The sequence below is a fragment of the Mustela lutreola genome, chromosome 11 (genome assembly GCF_030435805.1).
Source record: "Mustela lutreola isolate mMusLut2 chromosome 11, mMusLut2.pri, whole genome shotgun sequence".
Classification (NCBI taxonomy): domain Eukaryota; kingdom Metazoa; phylum Chordata; class Mammalia; order Carnivora; family Mustelidae; genus Mustela; species Mustela lutreola.
Genome location: NC_081300.1, coordinates 97,458,040 through 97,474,174, shown reverse-complemented (window position 1 = coordinate 97,474,174; position 16,135 = coordinate 97,458,040). Strand labels below are relative to the sequence as shown.

At 58.5% G+C, this 16,135-nt stretch overlaps 1 protein-coding gene across 22 annotated transcripts in view; it reads left to right on the top strand.

Moving 5' to 3' along the window:
• The window catches only part of NCOR2 (nuclear receptor corepressor 2), a 206,078-nt gene that overhangs the window by 23,068 nt on the left and 166,875 nt on the right, over positions 1 to 16,135 (top strand). For all 22 annotated transcript variants that reach the window (XM_059139520.1, XM_059139524.1, XM_059139529.1 and 19 more), the window contains exon 2: positions 6,148 to 6,194. The gene's annotated coding sequence lies outside the window, so the exon portion shown is untranslated. The remainder of the gene's footprint in view (positions 1 to 6,147; positions 6,195 to 16,135) is intronic.

Genomic DNA, 16,135 nt, shown 5'->3' with positions numbered 1-16,135 from the left:
CGGCTGTGTGGGCTCCCGGCCACCACAGCGGTGGGGATGGCCCGCCCCCGGCGCCTGTTCACCTGATGTGAAGAGGTGTGCCAGGTGGCCCCGGATGGCTCCCCTAGGTCCTCCTCTGTGCGTCCTCCCACCCCAAGAGGCCTCAGGGCCCTGGCCCGCTTCCAGCCTGGTGCCTGGGTCAAACTGTGCCTGAAGTCTGCAAAGCCAGCCAGCAGGGACCACTGCCTGAGGTCATGCTTGCCCCTTGGGGGCCAGTGCCCTCCTCACTGATGGGCTCTGTAGAGCTGTCCGACATGGCTTATGCTGCTGGCTGTTGTGGGGCCACGCAGAGGCTCGTATGGGCATCGCTCATGTCCCTTTCCTCAAAGGGGCAGGCTCCATGGTGATCCCCGGGCTGTGGGTGATTTTGTAGAACTCGCCCGGTGCATGCTAAGGGGGGTTGGAATGGGAAGGTGGGGGCTGCAGGTGGAGCGCTCCCCTCTGAGGGCCGGCACTGAGGGTCCTACCTGGTCCCAGCCCTGCCTATGGCATTGCCCTGGGCAGGAGGCCATGATGCCTGGGGGCTGGGATGCTGCCAGTGGGTCGTGGCCCCTGCTTCTTGTAGGGTCCCAGTCTGTACCTCTGTGCTGACCGTGGAGCACTGTGAGGGTGCCCCGCCCTCTGCGGGGACCATGGAGGGACATGGCAGGTGGCCGTGAGAACCCCTCTTGGAGCCTCAGTCTGTCCTTTGGGGAGCCGGGGGGGGGCAGCTCCAGAGAGAGGCTGAAGGAAGGATGAAGTTAGTGCCGCGCTGCCTGGTCCAGAGTCTGAGCAAACGCAGGGGAGGTTGCCCTTGACCGTGACATACCTGACGCTCAGCCCCAGTGCAGGTCTGGGACCAGGTAAACCAGGTCTCCGCTTTCTGACCCAACCTCCCTGGGTCTCCGTTTTCTCATCAGTACAGTGGGGATAATCAAGAACCCATTCGAGGGGTGGTTGGAGTTTAGTAAGTAAAGGCTTGGCCTGGGGTGCCTTTGAGGAGCTAGTGTTGGCCATGACCGCTATTACTATTCCTTGTTGGCTTTGTGGCTGCTGCCAGATTGGATGTTGCAGGAGTGAGGGCTGCCTGGAGGAAGAGGGCTGTTGAGCTTGTATGCATGGGTGGGATTCTGGTGGGTGTGGGAGGTGCATGGTGGTGCACCTGTTTGTCTGTTGGGGGAGGGGATTGGTGGAAGAAGCAGGCAGGTCCAGGGCCCCGCCCCGCTGTGTGCCTGGCCCTCTCTCAGCCCTGCGGGCAGCTGTGCCCCATGGTATTGGCCCTGCCGTGCACCGGCGACTCCTGGTACGCAGAGTCTTCTACGCTGAGACTCGCCTTGCTGGTTACTCTGCATCTAGCTTTAAGTAGAGACTTGTGGCCTCAGTGAGGGATGAATCAGGTCTTTTCCTGGGGGACTTAGCGTCTCCTGGGGGTGGCCAGACAGAGCCTTTGGATGGGGTAGTAGTGAGGGCCAGAACATGCCTGGACTGTCCAGAAACGCTTACTTGTTGGCGAGGAGGGGAGAGGGCGTGATGGGGCTGGGCTTTGAGGAATGTGTAGGAGTTCTCTGGAGAGACCACTTGCCATCAGCCCTACCAGGGCAAGCTGCAGGCACAGACCTATCCAATACGGACCTCAGTCTGCCTCACTGTGAAATGAGCACATGAGGGAGGGATTTGCTGGGGTCCTAGGAAACATCCGGTTCTGGCCCTCGCTCTGTACGTTTCCAGCGGAGACCCTTGGGACAGGGGACCATTCCCTGTGTCATGTGTCCCCTTCCCTGTTTCTCTTGGAGTACTGCTCTGAAGTCCTGAGCAAAAGGACACGTTGAAACTGCCCCTATGCCGTGCTGGCCGCTGTTCAGGGGGCACCAGACCGTATGGGGGTGGGGGGCTCTGTCTCCAGGCCTCGGTTTATAGATGGGGAGCCAGATGCACAGGGAGACAAGTGGCTTGAGTGGGGCTGGAACCCGAGCTGTCTCTGGTCTGCGGGCACCATGGACGCTCTGTCCACACCTGCTCTTTCCTGCACCTCGAGCAAGGGCCTCCTGGGGCCCTGACTATGGTGTTACCCCTGTGGGGGAGGCCGGGAAGAGGCTGGCTTAGGAGAGAGGATTTGTTTTGTGTGTTCGTAGGTGGGGGCTTGTAGCCCCCCCACTCCGCAAGCAGGTGGGGGTGAAGGCCTGGTGTCCCGCCATGGGACCAGCGGGTCCCATGAGGGTCCAGCAGGGTTGGGGGTGCTGGAGCCCAGCCATGGATGTTTGCCTGGCCTTGAGGCCGAGCCTGTAGGTTCTGACTTTAGGAGAGACTCTAGTGCAGGAGGAGACCCGAGACAGGGCCTGGGTGGAGGGTCGCTCCCTCCAGGTAGGCCTCAGGGATTGACCTAGACCTGTCCTCACCAGCCCTGCCTCACACCATTCCTGCTGTTTTGTGTAAAATCACAGTGTGCCTCTCCAGTTCTGCGGCCTTGCCCTGGAGATAAAACCCAGGAGTCCTCTCCCTCTGGCTCTCCACCTCCTGGCCTTTCTGGCTGCTTTCCTGTTTAGCTGGTTCCCACCTCTGGGGCTTTGCCTTTTGCTGTGCTCTCCTCCTGGAGTGCCTAGACCTTCTGCCCTGGTCTCCAGGGTCACCTCCTGGGGAAGCGGTCCCAGCCCCACCCCCATGCCCTTCATTGCGGGTTCTCTCTGGTTTCTGTTGTCCCTGCTCTTAGAAGTGGCCCCGTGCATTCACTGGTGCTCCCGTGGGGGGCTTGGGTGTGGGTGGGCGTGACCGCATCCCTAGAGTCCTCCTGGCCCGTGTTCACGGCCACGTCCCTGTGCCGAGGCTTTGTCAAGCTTGTGGACTGGCTGGAGGGTGACAGGTCCTGGTTGAAGCAGATCAGCCTCCTTGGGGTTTGAATTCCACCTAGCTCTGTCCTCGCTGGGCTCTGGGCCTCGGGCTGGTGACTTCCCGTCTCTGAGTGGGGTGGATGGGCACGTGGGGCTGACCTCTGTGGTTGGGGTGATCTGGGCAGGCTTCCCGGAGGAGGAAAAGGTGGTGGTTGGGCTCGTTCTGGGAGGGCAGAGGCCTGGAGGGGCTTGTTGTGGGCTGGGGTAGGGGGATGGATGAGTCTCTGCCCACGGCGCTGGGGTTCAGCGACATACTTGAGCTAGAGTGGCGGTGGGCGTGGGAGAAGGAGCCCCCTCGGGTCTGCTTTGCCGGGAGACAGATCTGGTCAGCCCTGGAGAGAAGAGGAGGACAGGAAGGGGCTGGAATGGAGCATCGGTGGCCCCGGGCCCGCCCAGCGCTGCCCAGGGTGAGCTGAGGAGGAAGGGCGCCTGGGCCCCCCGCGTGCTTAGTGAGTGAGTCGTGCACGGACGTGTGCGAGCATGAGGCGCCCGTGAGCGCGGACCGGGTGAGAGCTTGTGAGCGGATGAGGCCGTGAGCCTGTGGGCGAGCGGCTGAGGGTGTGCACGGGCGTGAACTCGTGTGTGAGGTCGGCTGGTGGCTGAGGGTGGGGGGTACAGCATGGCTGGGCCCCTGCGGCTGCTGCTTGGTCTGTTGGGCTTGGGGGTTGGTGCTGCCTCCTCTTGCAGAGGACCCAGGGCTGAGGGGGGTCCCGGGGATGTGCAGCTCTGTCCGGGGAGGTGGTGGGAGCTCCAGCAACCGCCACCCCAGCTGCCCTGCGTCGTGTTCGGGCTCCCATCACCCAGAGGGCCTGAACCCGGGTTCACATCGCAACACCTTCACTTTCTGGCTGCGTAACCTTGGGTGAATGACTCTGCTGTCTGAGCCTCAGCTGCCTGGACTAGAAAACAGAGGTCCCCGGGGGTTGTGAGGATTACACGGGTGCGCACAGGGCGCACGGGGCTGTGTTTCTCTTCTCCCTCCCCTACCCAGAGCTGACCAGCGATCCCCTGACCCCTGTCCGAGCTGGCCGGCCAGACTCCCTCCCTCCCTGCCCGCCCCGTGGATTCTCCTGGCAGAGCGTTCCGTCCACTTCTCCCGCCTCTGCCGGGACCCTTCTGGCTGGTGCTGGAGCCTCCCCTTGGTCCCCTGCTTCCACCGTCCAGGCTTCCACCATCCAGGCTTCCACCATCCACTGCTCAGCTGGAATGCAAGTCCCAGGGGGAGCTTGTACCTTCTGGGCATGCAGATCCCTCCTGAGGGTCGCTGCTCTGCTAGTGAAGCTGCTTCTGCTGTCTGTGGGCGGCCGGGTCTCCCTGGGTTCACAGGTGCGGTCTCTTCCACCTGCGGCGCCGGGTTCCTCCCCACCCCGGCCCTCTGTCCCCTGACGCCCTCTTGCTGGGTGCTCTGTGTCTGGGGGTTGTGGGAGGAGCTGGCTGGAATTGGGAGAAGGTACATAGAAGATGGGGTCTAACTAAGCCCCCAGCTGTGTGGCCAGGGGAGCCCACTGGGCCTGACCCTGCCTGGGGCCCTTTATGGAGCAGGGGTAATGCTAGCTCACAGCCATAACCGATCGCTGTGGTGTGCTCCACAAGCACTCGGCATCCGCTCTGAGGCCCGTGCAGTTTCCAGTGTTCCCCCTTCCGAGATGGGAATACGGAGGCTCCGGAGGTGAAGCAACTCATCCCGGGGTGCACAGCTAGGAAGGGCAGAGCCCCTGTTTGAACCCAGGGACCCTGGCCGCAGAGCCCGAGCCCTGCTTGGAGCCGTCCCCAGCGCCATGAGAGTGGGCATCCCCGGCTCCGCTTGCCTCGGCGTGGGTGGAGGAGCAGGTCCCAAAGGCCCACTGGATACTTGAGATGTTTGCGACCGAGCCTGCCATGGAGACATCGTGGGGGAGCGGGCCCATTTTCTGGATGGGAAGACTGAGCTCAGGGCTTGCTGGGGGCTTGCCCAAGATCACAGCTGTTAGTGGGGCCAGAGCCAGCTTTCTGGACTCTCTGCCCAGTGCTCTGCCCACTGTACTGTTTCTTTCCTTTTTTTTCTGTATAAAAGCTAAAACAGTAACCCCAAAACACATGGGTATAGATGAATGAATGATTACAAAGTGGACACCATATAGGCAACCCCCCCCATCCCTTGTCTGGCGCCCGTGGTGTTAGCGTCCTGGCTTTTCGTGGGAGTCTCCTTTCCGTTCTGGGGGGACCACCTTTCTGGGCCTCTCTACCCGTGAAGGTTGACGTTGGCGTGCCCCCACTTGCAGCCCCCTGAGCCCGGCAGCTGGGCTCAGCACGAGAGCCCGAGGTCCCTCCTGCTGATTGTGTGCGTCCCACATGTTGTCACATGGTAGGTACTGGGGACGAGCAGTGTTCTGGGGTGCGCCTGTTGGTGGACGGCTGGATTGTTCTGGGGGTTTTTGTGATTATGAGTAAAGCGGTAACCGAGGTTCGTGTAGAGTCTTTGTTTGCGTGGAGCTGTGGGTTCATTTCTCTTGTGGAACGGCCCAGGGGTGGGATTTCTGGGTCCCACGGTCACGAGACACTTGGTTTCTGTCTGTCTTTAATCTTAGACATCCAGGTTGGGGTGCGATGGCCCCTGGGGGCTGTAACTTGCGCTTTCCCAATCATTAGTGAAATCGGCTCTTTTTCATGTGCCCGTGGGCCATTTGTGTGTTGACTTTTGTCAAGTGCTATCAAGACTTCGGTCTGTTTTTTCTGTTGCGTTAACTGGCTCTCGTGTTTCTTTGTGGGTGTCCTTTATAGATTCTGAACAGAAGTTTCTACTTGACCGTTTCTGACTTTGGATGGTGATGTTCTTGAATGAGACCAGCAGGTGCTGTCCTCCAGGGGTCCCCTGTGTGTTCATAGGGTCCACTGGGGAGTTCATGGGGGGAGGTTCAGCGACACTGTGATCTGGGCCCCCAGCTCCTCGGTGGCCCTGTTGCTTGTAACCGCACGGCCTGGGTTGGAATTCCAGCTCTGTGACTTCCTAGTGGTGGGACTGGGGGCAGGAGACTTGGCTTCTGTGAACCCCAGTGCCCCTCTCTGTCACTGGTGGTTGAGTGTTCATCTTGCCTGGCAGTGGTGGGGAAATGCTTTGCCCCAGGCGTCCAGGGCCCCAGGCACAACCCGGGCGGAGCATCCCCGCAACCCCCACCACACGCAGCCCTGGCCCTGCTGTGCTTATTAGCTCATGCATGGGGGCTGTTGAGTGTTTTCTAACAAGACTCGTATTTTCCTCCCGCAGGACTCCTGGGCTCTTTGGGGACTCGGTGTTGCTGGAGGCCATTCCGGGTAGGTTCATAGCTGTCCCCAGTCGCTGTCTGTAGCAGATTCATATTGCTGGGACCTTGGGGGTCGGGGGGGCAGAATTTCTGGGGAAGTCAGATTCCTCCCGCTGGATGGGGTTGGGGGTCCAGTGTGACCTGTGGGGTGGGATCTGGGTACGCCAGAGGTGCCCAGGGCGGGGAACGGCTTGGGGGACTTGGGGGCCCCTGGGGATGGGATATGATGCCCTAGAGAAGGGGCGGTCCCTGGCGGTGTGGATGTGGGATAGTGGGGTTCGTGGGCACCTTGCTTCTGTGCTCTAAAGGTGGCCGCAGGCGTGGTGGGGAGGGGCCTGTGGAAAGGCCGGATGTTAGGGTGGTGGGCGTTGGAGGATGTCCTCAGGCTGGACACCTAGGTGCCACCGTGGCCGCCATGCCCGTGGGAGACGAGGGGGCCCACGTTTCCAGCCCAGGCATGCTCGGCACGCAGGGCAAGTCACTACTTCTCCCTCTGCCTCCACTTCCTGAGCTGTAAACTGCGGGCATCAGCCGTGTCCCCTCCTAGCGTGGCAGTGACAATGAAACGAGCTTAGATAGAACAGAGCCAGGCACGGAGCAGGCTGACGTCACAGCTAGTCCTTTCCCTGTGTGGATCTCACAGCTATGCCCCCAGATGGGCTGCAATCCTCGTTTTACAAACAAGGAAACTGAGGCACAGGTGGGTCACCTGTCCCGAGTTTCAGGGGGAAGCCCAGACCTGGGACTTGAACTTTTTCTTGACCCTCCCAGGGAACCTGGCAGACTCTTTCCCAACATGCTCACTTGGCAGCAAGCAGATCAAGGCCCGTATTGGACAGGTCTGTGCCCGCTGCCCGCCCCTCCACCTGGTGCATTGGACGGCGGGGCCTCTTCCACACCAGCGGGACTGGGGCAGGGTCATAACGGGCACAGGCAGGGTTTGGGATGTCAGGGGAGAGGGAAGGCAGTCCAGGAACGGGTCGTGAGTGGTAAAAGCTTGGAGCTGAGAATTCGGACATTGGCCTGGTTGGTGCAAGTGTCTTTTCTATTATGTTGATTTTTAATGAGGAGAGGCGCGGTGCACCTGAGCCAGGACCCGGGGGTCCGGCTGCCTGAGGGCAGGTCTTTCTTGGCGACTTATCTATGGGACCCAGGGCAAGGCCCTTTGGCCCCCTGTGCCTCAGTGTTCCCATCTATAAAATTGCCTCAATGTTCCCATCTATAAAATAGGGATACAACTAGAGCTCCCTGCTCCCCGCCTCCTGGCCCCCACAGGATTGGTGATGAGTGGATTGTTGCTAAGATTCCTGTGTTTTATAATTTTTTTAAGCAGCTAGAGGACTTGTAGCGGAGGGAGCTGAATTCATGGCCCCTTCTCCCAGTGCCCAGTCCCATCGCTGGAGTCACGGAGCTTGGCTCAGGAAGGACAGACTGTGCTCCAGACCTGGCAAAGACTAAGGCTGGGGGTCCTGGGAGACCCTGGTGGGCATGGCAGGGACACTCCGTTCCCCTCCCCAAGAGCTGGGAAGATTTGGAGACCTAGGGGAGGGTGCCTCCCAGAGGGGTTGTGGAGGGGGCGTCCTGGGTCATGAAATGAACACCCAGCCTCAGCCCCTGCCCGAGAGGAAGGAGTGGTCAGGCGGGGGGGGGGGGTGCTCCTAGAAGTGGCAGCTAGCTCCCTTCCCAGCTCCGTGGCACTGAGGGTCCCAGAGGATCCCAGAGGGTCGGCTGGCTGAGGCTCCTTGAACATGCGGTACTTAGCAGGTGGTCAGTGCTCGTTCACGATTCCCCGCATCTTTCTCTACCTCTTACTGACAGAGCTGTTTTCTTTTGGGGAGTGAAGAAGGGGTGTCAGCTGGGCCTGGCCCTGAGGAGGGTTTGGGGGAGCTGAGCAGCTGGCGGGGGCCCCAGCCTGACCTGCCGTGTCCATGGCAGGGCTGAGATCAGATCTCTAGATCTATAGATCAGTCAGATCTATACCAGGTGCAGGTGGGGACTTGGAGGGACAGCTGGGGTCCCCTGTGCAGCCTCATTCTGCATGGGGTAAACTGAGTTGAGAGGCAAGTGGGGGGAGTTTCAGTCCTTGTCCCTGACACCAGCCCGAGGCTGATGTCTTGGGTTCCCCGGTGGTTCTGCAGCAGGCGGGCCTCCCACAGACCTGGGTGCGAATCCACCTCGGTTTCCTCGTCTGTCAAATGGGTGTCCTACAAAGTCGTCGGGGACATTGCTGGGCCCATAGCAGGGCTCAGCACGTTCTGGCTCAGACCTGGCTGCTATCAAGAGGTTTTATTCCTCTGTAGAATACATACATTCACAGAACGATTATTCCCAAACACCTACTGTGTGCCAGGCGCTGTCCCAGGTGCTGGAGAAGGGGCCTTGAGTAGGGGAGGCAGATCATACCAAGTCATATACCCACAGTGTGTCCTGTGGTGGGACGCCTGGGCATGAAGAGCCAGCAGAGGAGAGAGGGGGTTTGGGAAGTGTGTGGGTGGGCTGGGGTTGCAGTATCAAACGGCAGAGAGTGAGGGGAGTCAGGGTGGTCCTACTTGAGAAGGTGGCGTTTGAGCAAAGACCGAGCATGTGGTCCTCTGGAGGAAGGGTGTCCCAGGCAGAGGGAACAGCCCATGCGAAGGCTCTGAGGCTGCTTGGAATGGGCCTCCTGGTTTGCAGGAGACCATGTGAGATAGAGGTGCGGTGTCCTTGGAGCAGGCGTCTTTCTTTTGCTCCTTTGCCCTCCGCCCCCTCTCCCCCAGGAGGCAGGAGGGATAGACCGGCTTGGAGGCTGCTTGCTTCCTCAGGCCCTTTGTCCCACGTGGTGGGTCTCATCGTGGAGGTGGGGAGGCGTAGGCGCCCCCGGTGGTCGTCCCCCTACAGTGATGAGCCCAGCTGAGTTTGGGTGCCTCTGAAGTTGAAGGAAGGCAGCTTTGCCTGGGCCGGGAGTGGGCGGTGGGGGGTGGGGTGGGTGGGGGTGGGGAGTGGGGGGGGGCGCGGGGGTTTCCTTCCTCCTTCTCCTCTGCCTCTTGGTCCTCCATCAATCTGCCTTACTGGCCTAATGGGGAACCTTCCTCCCGTGGCTGAGTTATCTGCTTGTCATGCCGTGGCCCACCCGGAGGACGATAAAAGGGCTTTTTGTCTGCAAGCACTTAGCTTCCTCCTCTGGGGCGATCCATCACGTCTGAGGAAGGAGGGAGGCAGACAGATGGGGGAGGGGGCGGGGGGGGTCTCAGGAGCCCCCGTGGCAGGACCCAAGTGGCTCCTCAGCCCAGAGACAAGGCCTGTCTGGGGACAGGCAGGGGCAGCTGGGAGCGGGACCTTGCGGGGAGTCGCGGGGCCAGACGTCTGAAGACCCAGACGCGTGGACTCTTTGCCGCGCAGCTCCTGGTTGGCGGCTTGAAGGCCTTTCTGAGACCCTCACCCCAGGGCGGCCTGGTGGGGCCAGAGCCGGGGCTGGGGGAGCAGGCATTTCTGAAAGAAGAGGCAGCAGAGCAGACGAGCAAAGGCCAGAGAGGACCTGGGTCCGGGGTCCAGGACGGTGCCGTGACAGTCGCGGCACGCGCGCGTGGCGCTCCCGTGGCTGAGACCCCCTTCTAGTAAGCACCTCATGGGGTTATGCATTGAATCCTCAGAGCGACCCCATGAGATGGGGACTGTTGTCGTCCTGTTCTACAGATGAAGAAATCAAGGGACAGGGAGGTGAGGCGATGTCCCCAAGCGTGCAGGGGGTGGAGGGAGGGTTTGAACTCAGGGAACTCTGGAGTTTCTGTGCTGGTGTCCGTCGCCGGCGGGGGTGGCGTTTAGTTTGCGGGCGGGGGTGGGGGGCTTCAAGCCGATGAGGGTGAGGACTTGCTGTGGGGCCTGGGTATCCTGGGGAGGAAGATGGGGACCAAGCATCCTGGGAGGTTGGGGGGAAGGTTCGTGGGGCTGGGCCTTGCTGAATCACGCCTCTCTGAAGTCCCTTTGCTCCACCTTGGGGCCACAGGTCCACTGGCTTTCTCCCTGCTTGGCGAGGCCCTGGTCCCTCCCCCGGGTGCATGGGGAGTGCGGGGGCGGTGTCTCTGCCCCGGGCAAGCTGCCCCTCCCCCTGCTTTCCTTCTTCCCCCTCCTCCCCCTGCCCCTCCCTCCACTCCCCTCCATCTCTCCCTCCACACCCCCTCCTCCTTCCTTCCCCTTCCCACAACCCCCCTCCTTCTCCCCACAGGCCACCCTCAAATGACAGCAATTAATGGTACCTCTGATGGCGGGCTGGGAGGCCGGGGCTGACAGTTGAGCGTGTCTGCCTGCGGCTGGCCCTCTAATCGGGCCCGGGGGACGCCCCCTCCTGCCATGACTCCCAGACGCCTTCTGCCCGCGCCATCACTCACAGGGTAGCAGGGAGCAGGGGCCGGCCCTGGCGGGCAGGCGCGTGTCAGCCGGCACAGAAGCTACCCCCCAGTCCCTGCCGTCCTTCTATTATTACCATTTTTTTCTTTCCTAAATGGGGGGCTCCGGGGTGACCCTTGTCCTACCCTAGTTAGTGACCACCAGGGTGCCCTTCTCCACCAGAACATCCTCCCCGCGGGCCAGCCCCTATCCCAAATGCGCTGCGCCCCCATCCTTCTGTGTCTGCCCCCCTAGGTGGGATGTTGAGGAGCCTTGTCCTGTTTTGGACATGAGGCATCAGTTAAATGCTGGAGCCCCCGCAGCCAGGAGCCTTCAGTGATGAGGGTAGCTACCCAGACCTGGAGTCTTGTCTGGTGGGGTTCTCCTGTGTGTTGTGGGGGGGGTGGGCAAGCATCCCAGCCCGTCCTGTCCATGCCGGGGTCTGGTGCTTGCCCATTCATCATTTTGCAGCAGCAATAATGAGGCCCCTGCTGTATGCCACGGCCTGCAGCTGGTGCTTTTCACCTCGGTTCATTTTCTTGTACAGTAACTCTCCAAGGAGAGTGCTATTTATAACCCTGCTCTTGTAGACGGGGAGCCTGACAGGCAGAGAGGCAAAGTGACTTGCCCTAAATGACCCAGCAAGGAAGGAATAAATCCAGGATGTAACCCTGACCTTCCTTGTCCAGGGCTCATAAATCAGGGCTGTGGGGGTAACTTGGGTGGACAGTGAAGGAAGCCGCAGACCTGACCGGGAAGTGGGGAAGTAGTGTCCAGGCACCTGAGTGGGGTTAAGGCTGCTGATTTTCATGTATGGATTTCTCTGTGGTGGTTCACGAAAATCGGCCCGACTGAGGTGTAATTAACCTGGAGTAGGACATACCCATTTTAAGGATTCACCTCTATGGGTTTGGACAGTGGAAAACATTTATCTGAGAACCACAGCAATCAAGATACCGAGTGTTTCCACCTGCTCCAAGAGAATCCCCGTTCCCCCCTCAGAAGCCCCCGCTGATCTACCACCAAGGAAGTTCTAGAATCTTCCAGATTTTCATAATAAAATGATAAAGAATGCATTTTCTTTTTGGCGTGTTTTGCTTCTTTCTGCATGTTTCTGGGTTTCCTCCGTGTCTTTGGATGTATTAATAACTGCTCCTTTTTAATTGGTGAGTGCGTACGAATGTGCCACAGCTCATTTATTCCTTCACGAGTTATGGGCCTAGAGGTAGGTTGTTTCCAGTTTGGGGCTCTTAGGAATAAAGCCAGCAAGTCTTTGTGCCTCTGACCGCTTTTTCATGCCTTATTGCATTGGCCCACACCCGGGGACATGCTGGGTGGCAGCAGTTGGGTTTTTACGGGTAGCTAGCTGTGGGCAGTTTTCTTAACACTCCCATTTTACAGATAAGCAAACTGAGGCTGTGAGCGGTCAGGTGACTTATCTAAAGTCATTCTGCGAGAGCTGAGTTTTCTTTCTCCTCCTCGGAGCTGGGAAGGGCCAAGGCCTTGTGTTGCACTGAAGGCTTTGCTGGTGCAGAGGGTCCATCGGGCCAGGAACTGATGACTAGTTCGGGGGACAGAACCGCCCCTCTTCCCGGAGGGTTTCCTCTGCTGGAGAGCGAGGGTGTGGTGGAGGTACCACGCCTCCCGGGTCAGGCACCGTAAGCTGGCTCTGCCGAGGGAACGTCAGGCCTTGCGTGATCCCGTCATCTTGGGCAAAGTCACGCAGGCCTTCCGGGGAGCTATTTTTGGGGCAGGGCAGGAGCATGACATACAGAAGCCCGGGAATGGGGGTGGGGACAAAGAGGGGAGACTTCTCGTCCTTCTCCCTCGCCGGAGGGGTGTTAGCTAAGATGACTTTTCGGGGAAGGAGGCCCGTAAATTAAATAAGCAATCCCGTAAATAAATAAGTAATGAAGTTAGTGGGGTGCCTAATTACATCCAATTCATAATTATGGATGGATGCCTGCCCCATAATTGTACTTGTTTTTAATCTTTGGCTCCGACATGCGTCTTCTTCCACCTGACAGTAATCCCTGCTCCAGCTGGAGGGAGGAGGGAGGCACTGCCTTGCGGGGCTCCCAGTGCGCCCGGTGATGGGGCCCCCCTGGCGCCAGGGATCCAGGCGGACTTGTCTTCATCCCTGTGGTCAGGTTTAAAAACCTACACCGTTTTGAAATTGCCGTAAATGCCAGCGATAATAACAGAGGTTGTAATAGTAATCGTGTTTGTTGCCTTTCACATGTTATAATTTGCTCTCCCCCAACCCCCTCCCCCCCCCCGTAAAGCATAGATTGTTATTATCCCCACTTTACAGATGAGGAAACTGAGGAACAGAGAGGTTAAGTGACTTGCCTGTGGTCACACAGCCAGTGAGATTCACACCCAGGCTGTCTACCCTGGGGCCAAGGTCATCCCGGGTGGGACTTCTCCTGCTGACCCTGTGCTGGGCTGTGTTAAGGCTTCATGCATTTCCCGAGGTCTCCTCAGCACGTTGCTTGGAGGGAGAGGCTGATTTAGCATGGCTCAAGGCCTCCAGAGGCGTAAATGCTGAAAAGATGATGTCATGCCTTCCATGATGGCCATAAATCAAACAGGAACCCTCTGAACCATAAAATAAAAATGTTTATTTTTCATTTTAAAGACAAAGTAAGCCCAGTGCTGAAGTTAAAATGCCCTCTTCTTTCTAGATCTTCCCTTTTCCCTTGGGTGGCTTTGATTTGCTGGCGTGGTGGGCACTCCTCATGCCGCCTGTTGCCGCAGGGTTGATCATCCTTAGACCCATTGTCCAGATGAGCAAACCAGGACTTGAGTGACGTCACAGCGGGTGGGGGCGGGGCTCCCATTCTGACCAGCTTCTCCCACCTGACCTGGGGGACGGAGACCACCACAGTCCCCGCTGCTCTTGCCTGAGAAGTGTAGGGGTCCTGCACGCCCACGGCTGGCTTCGCCGGGTCCCTCCTGTGCTGGGTGGCCGTTTCCGGCCTCACTGGCAAGCCCAGCTGTCTGGTGGGAAGAGGAAACCAGCTGTGCTCACATCATTTTGGGGACAGAGAGGGTGTGGGGGTGGCTGGAGTGATGTTATCCCACGCGGGCCCCAGACCCCCGGCCAGCGCGGACACCTGCTTTTTCACACTCTGCCCCGTGTCTTGGGACATCTGCCCTTCTGAGCCCTCGACAGGCCTGGGTCTCCCTGGAGGAATTGTCCTGCGGACTGCAGGGAGGGAACACCCTTCGCTTTCTGGGCTGGGCTCGTGCAGCCAGATGGGACCTGTGTTTCTGGCAGAGGCTTTCGTTCGGGCTGGCCTGGGGCCTGCATTCCCCTGTGCTGACTTCAGGTTCGTGGGGTTTGGGTGCGCTCCCTGCCCCTCGCTAAGCTTAGGATGTACAGGAATTGAGGACGGACTCCCATGAAGAATTGCGTGTCTTCGTGGTGCTTTGGGGGAGGGGGCAATCTAAGGAGGCTGCCCGGAGGGGCTGGAACGAGCTCGTCTGAGCAATGATAAACGTCGCATGTAGGAATCAGTAGGAGTACAACACTCCAGATGGGACCTAACACAGAGCAAATACTGTATCTGTTACCAGGGCTGACCTTTCCAGACCGTCTGCCTGCCTTAGGGCCGTGCGAGGGTCTCCCGCAATCACCGCCATTAACAATAGGTTCATTCCAAATGATGCCTGGGCACTGCTTCTGTGCCACGCTGTGCTCTGAGTGTGTCCCAGACATCCACCCGTGTACTCCTTAGGGCAGCCCTACAGGGTAATTTCTGTACTTCATCAGCTCTGTTTTATGGTGGGGCGGGGGGAGCTGGTGGCTGTAGAGAGGTTAAGTGACTCACCCAAGGTCATACAGCTGGCAGCGGGCGGAGGTGGGGTTTGAACCCAGGCAGACCTACTCCACGCACCTGCTATGAATTGTGGGGGATCTGCAGGCGCCACCTGCAGCCACCCATGAGCCTGGAGCCAGACTGGATCTCTTGGCAGGGCTGCCCCAGCGGCGGGCCAGGCTCTGTGGGCCACACAGGACTCTCAGGCACGCGTCAGCTGTTCTGGGCTGGGAGGGACTGGTCAGGACATGAGGGGTCTGCTTTCTGCCTGCCTGAAGCCAGCCTGGTGTCCCTGTGGCTTCCCGGGGTGGGGCGGGGGGTGTAGACACAGCGAACAAGATGCCAGGGCCCTGCCATGTGGATCCCATGGGCAGTGCACAAAACAAACGTGGTATGGCAAGAAGCGCATATGCTGGCTGTGGTAATGCGGGGTGGGAGACAACTCTGGTGGGGGGGGGGGCTCACTTTATTTATTTATTTGGGGGGGGCGCACTTTAGGTAAAGGAATCAAGAGTGGCCTCTGGGGAGGTGACATGGAAGCTAGGACCTAGACAATGAGAAGAAAGCAGCCATATGAAAAGAAGAGGAATGAGTGTTGTGGATTCGAGAATAGCCTGTGCAAAGGCCCTGAGGCCATAATGTTTCAAGAATGCGGAGGAGGCCCACATGGCTGGAATGGAGCCAGTGGTACCAGAAGTGGTTCTCTGGATCTGAGGCTGTTCTGTAGACCTTGGGGGTTGGGCTCTTTTCACACTTCAGGTACAAACCAAGTTTAAGGGCTTTTGCCTCTCCCTTTTGTTGTTTTGCTCATTGATTAACTTACATTTACTGGGCACATGGAACGTTCTGGACATTGGTAGGCCCCTAGAATCAGAATGATAGAATTGTTTATGCCTTTGAGGAGTTTAGTGTCCAGAGGGAGAGTGTCAGTTAAACAGGTGACATTGAGGAATCATGTGGAGTTGAGGTTGTCCCTGGGCTGTATAATAAGGTCTGAATTTTTCTGTGGTCAGGACAGGCCTTCTTGGACAAATGTCAATTGAGGGGAGACCCGAAGGTGATCATTTAGGACTCCTGAGTCATGGTGGAGGCACACTCAGACTGGTTTGGGCCACAAGGAGGAATTGATGGGTGCTCATAATGGCAAAGTTCAGGGTAAGACAAGTTCAGGCATGGCTGAATCCAGGGCTCAAACCATGCCTCGGGGAGCTTTCTTCTCTGTGGGCCTTGTTTATAGGCATGTTTCTGCCACTAGTACAGCCAGCCAAGGAGAAGGAGTCACTCGAAGCCCCGAGTGACATTCCTTTCTCTTGTCGACTGAGACCTTCTGTACTTGTCTGGCTGTTTGCAACAGCTGTGGGGAGGTGGCCAAGGTTGGGGAAAGGGGTGCCCCAAACTCAGATGCAGTCGAAGAAGGGACTGAGGCCAAAGGGAGTGGTGGGGATTGTGGCTAACTGGCAAGCTGGATATTTTGATGTTCTTCTTCAGGGAAGCTAGAAATCTGGATTTTATAAGCAATGTCCTAATTTTTAAAAAACACTGTGTGTGCCAGAAAGAGCTTCCCTGTTGGCCACAGCTGGCTGTCATCATTCCGTGGCCTCTGTTCTTAGCTATGACTTTCATCTCAAAGTATTTTGCCCTTCATGATCTGGGAAGACTATCCCATGGAATGTAACAGGAGGTCCTGGGGCTTGGGAAGTCACATTTAATGCCTCTGGAGATCTCATTTCCAAAAGTTGGGGCCCAAGGCTACCGTAGTCCCTGC